The sequence below is a fragment of the Crotalus tigris genome, unplaced genomic scaffold, assembly GCF_016545835.1.
Source record: "Crotalus tigris isolate CLP2741 ecotype Arizona unplaced genomic scaffold, ASM1654583v1 scf7180000018137.345827, whole genome shotgun sequence".
Taxonomy (NCBI): domain Eukaryota; kingdom Metazoa; phylum Chordata; class Lepidosauria; order Squamata; family Viperidae; genus Crotalus; species Crotalus tigris.
In genome coordinates, this window is record NW_024096843.1 from 200,927 (window position 1) to 212,794 (window position 11,868).

At 44.7% G+C, this 11,868-nt stretch overlaps 1 pseudogene; it reads left to right on the plus strand.

Annotated features, from left to right (window-relative positions):
- Positions 1–4,024: 4,024 nt before the first annotated feature.
- Positions 4,025–11,665, plus strand: LOC120310196 (annotated as a pseudogene).
- Positions 11,666–11,868: the final 203 nt, after the last annotated feature.

Genomic DNA, 11,868 nt, shown 5'->3' on the forward strand with positions numbered 1-11,868 from the left:
AAAATTACAATAATAATTAATTAACAATCAATAATGTTTAAATTTGATAATTCCATAATTAATATATTAATTAATGATATATTTCTTTGATCTTCCCTTCTCCCATATGTATTCTCCTTCTTCAACTTTAGCCACAATATAATTCTTAATATTTTCAATATATAAATGATTAGATATAGGCATTTTTTATATCTATACAAATAATAACAATCTCTATATGCAACATTTTTTCAGCTTATATTATTCTCAAAACCATCATCTCATTAGTTCAGCGTGCATCCTATTTTCATAATTTTTGTTTATGCTTAAATTCCCATATTCAATCCAATTCTTATGTCATAATTTCTTCATATTAGTCATCTAACTGTTTATATTTCACTTATATTAATAAAAGTTACATCAACCTGTAATATTTCATATATTATAGAACATACTATATTACTTAAATCTCTTATCCTTCTTGTTATAAGGCACCTTTATGTTCAAAATTCTCTATTCTTTTAGCCATATTCAAACAACTGTTTATTCATGTAAATAATCCATCTGACTTACGTGAGTCAAATCTCTTGTATCTATCTTTGGTCTTCTTCTTTTGCTGAGTAATTTTCCAAGTTGATGTAATCTGCTTACCCAGCAGTTTTTTTACAAATGTTGTTGGGAATGCAAAAGATGAAGTAAGTAACATGAATACTTTCCATCTCCCAAACTTTGATGGTTCTCCTGATAATTCTATAGTCCATTCCATTTTTCTTGTATCAGAACCTTGTAGATCAGTGGTTCTCAACCTGTGGGTCGCGACCCCATTTGGGGTCAAACGACCATTTCACAGGGGTCGCCAAACAACACAGTCCGCCATTTTTTCCCCTTTTCCTTAGCTGTGAGCCGTTCCTGATGGCACGCAGAGCCGTTCCTGCCTCCCTCCTCTTTGTGCATGCGCAGCTTTTTTCTATATAAACTAAGGAAGTTTCGGTTTCAGAACACGTGGCAGAAAGCGAGACAGAGAACAAGCGGCAGAAAGCGAGAGAGAACAAGCAGCAGAAAGCAAGAGAGAGAACAAGCAAAAGCAGTAAGTTTCGTCTCTGGCCTGCTGAGCTTCCTCTGCTTGGCCAATGGACACCCCAGCGGCCCCAGAACACCCTGCCCGCATTTCCTGCAATTTCACAGCCGGCCCAGCGGCTAAAAAATACCCCGCGGCCACCGGCACGTCTCGTAATTTTGCAGCCGGCTTCCCCTCGTGCAGCCCGCCCTGCACCTTCTCCACCTGCCACTGATCGCAGCGGACAAGCCGGGGGCCACCGGGGAAGGCTGAGGCCAAAGAGCCCAGCCCAGCAGCTAGAAAACACCCCATGGCTGCCGGCATTTCCTGTAAATTTGCAGTCGGCTTCCCCTCATGCAGCCCGCCCTGCACCCTCTCCACCTGCCACTGATCGCGGCAGACAAGCCGGGGGGCCACCGGGGAAGGCCGAGGCCAAAGAGCCCAACCCAGTGGCTAGAAAACACCCCGCAGCCACCGGCATTTCCCGTAAATTTGCAGTCGGCTTCCCCTCATGCAGCCCGCCCCACACCCTCTCCGCCTGCCTAATACTGGCCCAAATCTTCAGAGATCGCTCTCAAACCATCCTGACCTGCCAGGAACAATACTAGGGGGAGGGAGAGAGCGACCTGACGAGCGGACAAATACGCACATGCGTTCCCGGGCCCGGGTACTTTCCGCGGGTACTTGCCGCGGCCAAAAACCTGCTCCAGGCACCTGTCACCCTTAGAGCGCAGGCTCCTTCCCAGCCGACTGGCTCGGCCTCCTCCGGTCCATCCTTCCTCACCTGTCCCACGGGTCAACCCAGCTGGTGGTTTTGGTGGTTGATGTCATAGTCACGAGCTTCCTCCCAGCCTTCAGGCAAAGGCAGCTCCTGCTGGGGCATTTTTCCCGGCAGCAGGTGCAGCAGTGGAGAGACAGACCGAAGCCGGAGGCGGTTGTGGCCACCCCATGCAAAGGGTTCAGCAACCCCCCCCCCCAGCCCAGCAGCTGGCATGGCGGGCTGGGCGAGGGGTCGCAGTGAACAAGGGAACCGGAGCCAGGCAGCCGACCAGGCGGGAGTCTCGCATCCTCAGCCATGCAGGGAGTAAGGAGAAGCAGCGCGTGTGGGGGAAGAAGAGCTTTCTGAATGTTGCAGGTAACACGCAACAGCCCAGGTGAGCTGGGCTGGCTGGCTGCGGTCCATCTGTCCTCTTCCGATAAGCGAGCCAGTCGCCTCTCCACCACTTCTCTCTCTCTCTCTTCAGCAAGAGACCCCCGAAGCCAGAGAAGGGGGTGGACTTACGTTGCCATGGAGCCTGGTGCCTAGAGAGGTTGAGCCCACTTATTTTACCGTGCTTTTGCTTCCAGCGAAGTAGAGCCATCAGCTTAGCCAAGGCTCTGGTGCCAAGCGCTGCCCACCTCCTCCTGGTTGAAGTGGGGAAGGGGAAAGGAGGAGGAGGAGGAGCCACTGCAGCTTTTGACCACTGGTTAGGCAGGTTAAGAGAAGCCAACCTGATAGCGGAGGGTGGGTGGACTCCCACATCCTATTAACTTTGTTAGCAAATGGGAGGGTCGGGGGGGGGGGTTGATCAAAGTTGCTTCATTTATTCATTCATTTATTGCACAATAAAATTATTTGAAACAACATTTTGTGCTATTCTAATGCAAAACTTCACAAATATGCATATAATCTCTGAGGAGGCTATCACATCTGGGCTACAAAAATTTGGTTAAAGCATTCATGTTTGCTGATATTTATTTCCTTTTATAAACTGCTTTGATTCTTCCATTTATTGTTTAAAGTGATTTAATACTACCATTTATTTCCTTTTATTCCCTTAAAACTAGTTTGAATCTTCCATTTGTTGCCATTTATTCTTTTAAAACTGATTTAATTGTTTTGTTTATTTCTGATCCACGAAACCTATAACCTCCGTGCCATTTCTCACTCTTTTTATTCCTTTCTGCTTTGCTTTTTATTCCCTCTCTTTCATATACTTTCTTTCATCTTCACTGAAAGAAAATCCCTCCAGGTCCCCACTATAATCTATGGTTTAAATGAAAGCAGCCTGTTCTTATTTATTATTTACTAACTTTCTGTAAATTTTGGTCCCACATTTAAAGGCAGGGTAAACATGCATTAAAATACATGCAGCAGCGGCACAGCATTTTCCCCCCTCTCCTGTCCCCTCTCCCCTTCTTTTCTCTCCTCTCCTTCCCTCCCCTCCCCTCCCCTCCCCTCTTTTCTTTTTTTTTCCTTTTTTTCTTCTTCTCCTCTCCTCCCCCTCTCCTTTCCTCTTCTCTTGTTCCTTGTCCTGTCCTGTCCTCTTGTCCCCTTTCCTTTTCTTTTCCTTTTCTTTTGTTTAATTTTCTTTTCTTTCCTTACATGGTGCAACTTCTTAATTGATTGCCTACTCAAATAATGGAGTAATTACTTTGTTGAAGTGCGTTATTACATGTTATGACTTCCAGGAAGATGGTTTGAAAATGGGAAATAAAAGTTGATTTCTTCTGCTCTTTTCCTTTTTAATATTTCATTCCCAGAATGAAATCTGAGTGCAATGTATTTCAGCAAATATTGGGCAGATTCTGCCTACACTCCCTGAGATTGGGTGGTGCATCTTGGGCTCCCAAATCATGATGAATACTCAGTTATGTGGCCACCTAAATATGGACTTGTGTTTTCTCATGGTCTCAGATCTCTGGCTAAAAATCTGAGTTGCATGAGCCTGGTTTCTTTCCCAGGATAGTTGAGTTGATTTTCCACCAAAGGAGTAAGACTCCTCCCATGGAGTTGGTGATTGCTGGCTGTGAAGTTCTGGGAGTTGAAGTCCACATGCCATAAAATTGTCAAGGTTGAGAAACACTGGGTTTGTAAATAGAACAACACAGAGAACGGTAAATCATAGGAAACTTTAATGAACTGTTTTGACTGAACTGTGCCATGTGTCATGTTTTGTATTATTGAAGCTATTGTTACATATTTTCACTAGCAAACCATTCAAGACAATGGATCTGAAGAACATCAGGAAAAGGAAATATAGTAAGGATTTCCTACAATATGGTTTCACATCTATATATACAGCGGGAATCGAGAAACCGCAGTGTGTACTTTGTTCCGAAGTTTTATCAGCAGAATCAATGAAACCAAACAAACTGAAACGCCATTTTGAGAGCAAGCATCCAAGCTATGCTGGCAAGGATACAAACTATTTTAGATCCAAAGTTGAAGGACTGAAGAAAGGCAGACTTGACACTGGTGGCAAGTACCACAAACAAAATGTAGCATCCTTTGAAGCGTAATATTTGGTGGCACTCAGAATCACCAGAGTATGAAACCTCACACCATTGCTGAGGAGTTACTGTTGCCGGCGGCCAAAGACATTGTTCGACTTATGATCGGAGACGAATTTGTGACAAAATTGAATGCAGTTTCCTTGTCCAATAACATTGTCCACAGAAGAATAGATGACATGTCTGCTGATATTCTTGATCAGGTAATCCAAGAAATTAAATCTGCTCCACTTCCAATATTTAGTATCCAGCTTGATGAATCTACAGACTTTGCAAACTGTTCCCAGTTACTGGTTTACGTGAGGTATATTAACAAAGACAAGTTTCTGTTTTGCAAACCTCTTGAAACAACAACTACTGCATGTGATGTATTTGACACAGTTGGTTCATTTCTGAAAAAGCATAACCTATCTTGAGAAAAGGTGTGCGGTGTTTGCACAGATGGTGCTCCAGCTATGCTAGGATGTAGATCTGGATTTCAACGTTTGGTACTGAATGAGTCACCAAAAGTCATCGGAACTCACTGTATGATTCATTGGCAAATATTAGCAACAAAGACGCTGCCACAAGAATTACAAGAAGTAATGAAAAGCGTCATAAATTGTGTCAACTTTGTAAAGGCAAGCAGCTTAAACACATGACTGTTTTCACAACTGTGCAACGAGTTGGATGCGCCAAACAATGCTCTGCTATTTCACACTGAAGTGAGATAGTTGTCGAAAGGAAAATTTTTAAAACATGTTTTTGAGCTTCGTGATGAACTCAAAATGTTTTTTATTCAGAAAGCAAGACCGCAGTTTGAAGCTCTTTTCAGCGATAACAGCAAACTGCAGAAAATAGCTTACTTGGTTGACATCTTTGCCATCTTGAATGAGTTAAATTTATCACTGCAAGGACCAAATGCAATGTGCCTTGATTTGTCTGAAAAGATCCGATCATTCCAAATGAAACTGCAGCTTTGGCAAAAAAAATTGGATGAAAAAAAAATTTACATGTTGCCTACCTTATCTGCTTTCTTTGAGGAACATGACATTGAACCAGACAACAGGATTACGTTGATAAAATCTATTAAAGAACACCTGCGCACACTTGCAGATGAAACCTCATGTAAGGACCCACCCCACTTTGCATCTTAAGAAGACAGAACTCTTGGAATAATTCTTCCAACAGGAATCCTTTATTAAGAAGAAGTGGTTGCAGGCGTGCTAGACAGGACTTGGGGTCCAAGCCCTCCCATTCAAGGTTTTAAGGGGTTCCCCAGTAGTCCCACCCAATCAACCCCCCTTCCAGTGATAGTTTCAGTTATCACAATTCCACCCCATTTTTTCTTTCTTCCGTCTGGATGGAGACTTCAGATAACTACATGAAAGGCAAATACCCTTCTTTGTTATGGTAAGGTGATTTGGTGCTAACGCTTTGAGGTTACAATAAACACACATTCAGCATTCAGCTCCTTGAAGTATACTGAAGGAAGTGAGGGCCATAAAGCCCCTTTGTTCTCCCCCTTCTCTCCCTCTTATGGCAGAATCCAGAGAAGGCAGAATTGGGAGTTTCTATATTTGACAATTAAAGATGAAATATAATTGGATTCTGACATCCGGCCCCTCTTAAAAATAAGAGAGATCCACCTGAAAGAAAACACAAGTATAAAATTTAGTCAGGCTTGTTAGGATACTCTGTGTGAAACTTCTTCAATAGCTTCGGGGCTCTGACATGACGTTTATGGACCCACTCATTTTGTGAGGGAGGGAGGTGTTTCCAGGCAACTAGGTACTGAGTTGCTCCATGATATCTCCTAGAATCAAGGATTTCCTTTATTTCGAAGTGTTGTTCACCCTCCACCATGAGTGGAGGTGGTGGTGGGGGGATTTTTGGCCGTAGAGGTGACTGATGCTCTCTTTTCAGCAAGCTGCAATGAAAAATTGGGTGTATTTGCCTGAGATTTTTGGGTAATTCTAATTCTACTGTTACTGGATTTATGATTCTTTTAATTGGAAAAGGTCCTATATATTTTGGTCCAAGTTTTTTACAGGGCTGTAGGGACTTTAGGTATTTTGTAGATAAGTACACCATTTCTCCTATAATGAATGGTGTAGGCTCAACCCTTTTTTTATCGGCTTGTGTTTTGTATGCCTGCCTAGCTTCATCTAGTGCTTTTCTGACTATTGGCCAGGTGTTTTGTAGTTTCTCCATCCATTCTTTCAGCGAAGGGATCGTTGGTTCGTTTGGGGTTAATTCTGGCATGGGGTTGAAACTTTGACCGGTGGCTATTTGAAAAGGAGTGTAACCTGTGCTGGAGTGGACTGCATTATTGTAGGCAACTTCTGCAAAAGGGAGTAAGTCCGCCCACTCGGTCTGCTGGAAACTAAGAAAACATCTTAAATATTGCTTAAGTACGGAGTTCATTTTTTCAGCCCCCCCATTTCCTTGAGGGTGGTGGCTAGATGTCAGTCCCTGAGTGGTTCCTAAGAGGGATAAAAATTCCTTCCAAAATGCAGACGTAAATTGCACCCCCCTGTCAGAGATGATGCGTTGGGGTGCCCCATGCAATCTGTAAATGTGTTGGATGAAAAGTTTTGCTAAGGCTTTTGCAGTGGGAATCTTTTGGCAAGGGATAAAATGCACCTGTTTGGAAAACAAGTCCGTGACCGTCCAGACCACAGTATTCCCATTGCTTTCTGGCAATTCCACTATAAAATCCATGGCTATTTCTCTCCAGGGGGCTGAGGGACTTGCCACTGTTTGCAATAGTCCTGGCACTTTCCCTTGCAACCTCTTTGCCGTGGCACATTTTGGACAACTGGCTATATAACTTTCAATGTCCTTTTTCATGGATGGCCACCAAAATTGCCGTTTAATTAAATGTAAAGTTTTTACAAATCCAAAATGCCCTGCTGATTTTGTGTCATGGCAAAGGTGCATGAAAGTTACTCTTTGAGTTGTTGGTATATATAACTTTTCCCCTACCCAAGGCAACCCGTCTCTCATTGTGCACACATTTTTGTTTTTCTGGAAACATTCATCTGTTTCCAAACTTTTTCTGAATTCAATTCCAGTTTGGCTGTCCAGTTGTGGTTTTATTTTGGCTTGGGTTCTTGTGGTTACTGGTGCTGCCAGTTGTGACTCTGCCATTATTGGTCTAGAGTCTGTGGTTCGTGCGCTGTTATATTGGGGCATGCGAGATAGTGCATCTGCCAGGAAGTTCTTTCTTCCTGGTAAATGTTTGAGCTTAAATTGGAATTGGTGAAAATGCTGGGACCAGCGGGCTTGTTTGGGATTGAGTTTCCTGGGAGTTTTCAGGGCTTCTAAATTTTTGTGATCAGTCCACACCTGGAAGGGGATTTTGTTGCCTTCCAGGAACTGTCGCCACGTGAGTAATGCCCAACGTATCCCATAAGCCTCCTTCTCCCATACGGGCCAGCGCTGTTCTGTTTCCGTGAGTTTCTTGATGTATATGCACAGGGTTGCAATACTGCATCATCATTTTCTTGTAATAGCACAGCCCCCACTGCCACATCACTTGCATCTGCCTGTATTACGAAGGGCTTGTCCATGTCTGGGTGCCTTAGTATTGGTTCGGCAGAAAAAAGTCTCTTTAGTCTCTCAAACACTGCTTGGCACTCCATTGTCCATGTTAGTGGCTGGCTAGGTTTTACTGAGGATGCTCCCTTCGTTTTTAGTAAGTTAGTGAGGGGCAAGGCTATCTGGGCAAATGAGGGGATGAATTGGCGGTAAAAGTTTGCAAAGCCCAGGAAACTTTGTAGTTGCTTTCTTGTGCGGGGTGGCGCCCAATCTAATACTGCTTTGACCTTCTCTGGGTCCATTTCAATGTCCTGTGGGGATATGCGATAGCCTAGGTAGTCTATCCTTTCCTGGTGGAATTCGCATTTTGAGAGTTTGGCATATAGGTGGGCGGCTCGCAGCTTCTTTAAAACCGCTCTGACAAGGTTAACGTGTTCCTCTTTTGTTTCAGTAAAGATAAGAATGTCATCCAAGTAAACAAGGACCCCCTTAAACAGGTGCTCCCTTAGAACGTCATTGATTAATTGCATAAAGACTGCAGGGCCCCCTTGTAATCCAAATGGCAAGACTTTGAATTGATAGCACCCCATGGGGCAGTTAAATGCAGTCTTCCATTCGTCCCCTTCCTTAATTCTCACGCGATAGTAAGCTTCCCTTAGGTCTAGTTTAGAAAAATTTTTCCCTTTCGATAGGTGTGACAGCATGTCTTTCATGAGGGGCAGAGGGTATAGGTTGCTTTCACTGATTGTATTCAGGGCCCTATAATCCACGCATAAACGTAAGGAGCCATCCTTCTTCTCTCTAAAAAGGACCGGGGCAGCCACTTTAGGCTTGGCTGGCTCAATGAAACCTCTCTCTAGTTTTTTTTTATAAATATTTCCATTTCCTCCTTCTCCTTTGGGCTCATGGAGTATAATCTGGGCTTCGGGAGTTTTGCCCCAGGCTTGAATTCAATGGTACAGTCTGTGGGTTGGTGGCGGGGGGGAGCTCATTCGCCCTCTCCTCACTGAAGACTTCAGCAACGTCTCTATATTCCTCTGGTATTTCGGTTAATCTTTTTTCCTCTCCTATGGATGCTTTTTCTATTCTTGATTCTGGTAGCCTCTCTTGGGGTTTTAAGTCCATAGGGTCCCCCTTCGGGAATTTGATTTCTGTCGTCCTCCAATTTACCCAGGGGTTCCATTTTTTCAACCATTCCATCCCTAGAATCATTGGGCATTGCATACCTGGGGTCACCACAAACGTTATGTCCTCTTCATGTTTGCCCAGGGAGAGGTGTATTGGTAGAGTGGCTAGGGTAGCTGGCACCCCCCCCCCTGCTATGGATCCATCTAACTGGCCAAATGAGATTGGTTGTTCCAGTCTCCTGGATGGGATGCCCAGATTCCCCACTAGTGTTGGGCTAATGAGGCAGCGGGTGCAGCCAGAGTCTATTAAGGCTTTCACCTTCACAGCTTCGGGCATGGGGGGGATTAATATAGTCACTGTTTTGAAGATGGGTGTGATGCATCCACTTACCAGGGGTTCGCCCTCCGAGCTGTCATCTGAGGCATCCACCGGCCCTGTGGTGTAGGCTGGAGTTCTTTCCCCTTGGTGAGCAGAGGTGGGAGTTTCTGCAATTTCTATCATTCTCATGACAGTTTCTTTTGGCTTAGCTTTCCGGATTTGTTGATTGGGGATCTGTCTGGGTTGTGCTGGGGGGCTTTGGAGCGGCATTCTACAGCTTGATGCCCTTCTCTTCTGCACTTGAAACACCCCATTTGCTTCTTGGCTGTAGCCGATGATTTCACCGGTTCGTGTGTCAGCTCAGGCGGGGGGCGGCTCCATTGTTGTCCTCGGCGGTGCCTCTTCAATATGTCGATCTCTGCTTCCTCTGCCAAGACGTACCATGCCTCAAGTCGGTGTGGGTCCCCTCAGGGCAGGCAAGCATCATATAGATCATAGTTTAGTCCGTCTTTGAAATGGCAAAGGAGGATGTCTTCTGGCCAATTCAGTTTGCTGGCAATGGCCCGGAATTCTTGCGTATATTCAGCCACCGGGCGTTTGCCTTGCCTCATCGTTTTTATCCTTTCACGGGCTTTGCGATCAGCCAGGGGGTCTTCAAATCGTCTTCTCAAAGAGGACATGAAACGGTTGAAGTTACTTGAGTTCTGGGGCATTGGAGTCATGCAAGTTCACCACCCAATCTGCAGCCGGTCCATCCAGGACAGATTGCACGATCCGGATGCGGGCTTTGTCACTGGGAATGTCCTGCCCATATTCCTCCATGTAGCTGAGGACTTGGGTTAGGAAAAACCCCAAGTGTGTTGGCTCCCCTTTGAATTTCACCTCCAACGGTGGACGTCATGGAATGGATCGGTGCCTCCGTTGTTGGTGGTAATGTCTTCCGTCCAGGTTGCCATCTGTGGTCCGGTAGGGGGTGGGGGCTACTAGATCAGTAGCTGTCCCCGGGGTTGCAGGTTCCACGTCCCCCTCGGTGTTTCTTCCTTTGCGGCTCCAGGAGCTGGGGCGGCCGTAGGGCTCAGGATTCTCCTCTCCTAGGGAGCTGAGAGTTCTCTTCATCAGGTCAATAGCTTTCTCTAGGATCCAGTCTGAGTACGGTGCCCAGCTTCCTCCCTCTTCACTTGCGTGCAGGGATTTCTCCATCTCCTGCTTCCCTTCTGGTTGCTTGGTCCCCCGTCTCAGGGTCACCTTTCTTGATTCCTTTCCCCACTCACTTTTCTTTCCAACGCCCATTGACCAGCGAGGCTTGTGGTCCCGTGTCTCCACCACTTCTTCTCCTGAGGAATCTGACCTCTCGGATCCCAACATCTGGCAAGGTTCCAACTGGGTCAGCGGCTCTCTTTCCAGGGAGTTTTCCCCCTCTCTTGCTCCATTGTCTGACATGGTAAATTTTTTGCAAAATCCCCCAGCAAGGGTCTCCCTTCCAGGTGGATTAATTTTGCAAGTCCTGTCTAATGTAAGGACCCACCCCACTTTGCATCTTAAGAAGACAGAACTCTTGGAATAATTCTTCCAACAGGAATCCTTTATTAAGAAGAAGTGGTTGCAGGTGTGCTAGACAGGACTTGGGGTCCAAGCCCTCCCATTCAAGGTTTTAAGGGGTTCCCCAGTAGTCCCACCCAATCAACCCCCCTTCCAGTGATAGTTTCAGGTATCACAATTCCACCCCCTTTTTTCTTTCTTCCGTCTGGATGGAGACTTCAGATAACTACATGAAAGGCAAATACCCTTCTTTGTTATGGTAAGGTGATTTGGTGCTAACGCTTTGAGGTTACAATAAACACACATTCACATTCAGCATTCAGCTCCTTGAAGTATACTGAAGCCCCTTTGTTCTCCCCCTTCTCTCCCTCTTATGGCAGAATCCAGAGAAGGCAGAATTGGGAGTTTCTATATTTGATAATTAAAGATGAAATATAATTGGATTCTGACACCTCATCATACTTTCCAAATCTACCTGACACCTCATTTGCACTTGCCAGAAGCCCATTCACAGTCAACGTTGAAAATGTTCCTGAGACAGCACAAGATGAGTTCATTGAACTTATTAACAGCGATGCAGTGAGAACTGATTTCTCCACAATGCCAGTTACAAAATTCTGGATCAAATGTTTGCAGTCATATCCTGTTCTGTCTGAGACTGTGTTGCTCCTTCTTCTTCCATTTCCAACAACATATCTTTGTGAAACAGGGTTTTCCAGCTTGTTGGTTATCAAGTCTAAATACAGAAATAGACTTGTTGTGGAAGATGATCTTCGGTGTGCTCTTGCAAAGACTGCCCCGCGAATTTCTGATCTGGTGAAAAATAAGCAACCTCAACCTTCACACTGATGTTAGCTTTTTACGCATACTGTTGAAAAATGTAGCAATGTAGTTTACTGTTGTTATATTAAGACTGTTACCCATGCTACACCATGCTTCAAGACAAAATTTTGGTTTTTTGTAATTAAAAATAAATATTTAACAATATATAATTACATATTGTTTTTGTGATTAATCACTATGCTTTAATTATGTTCAATGCAAATATATCC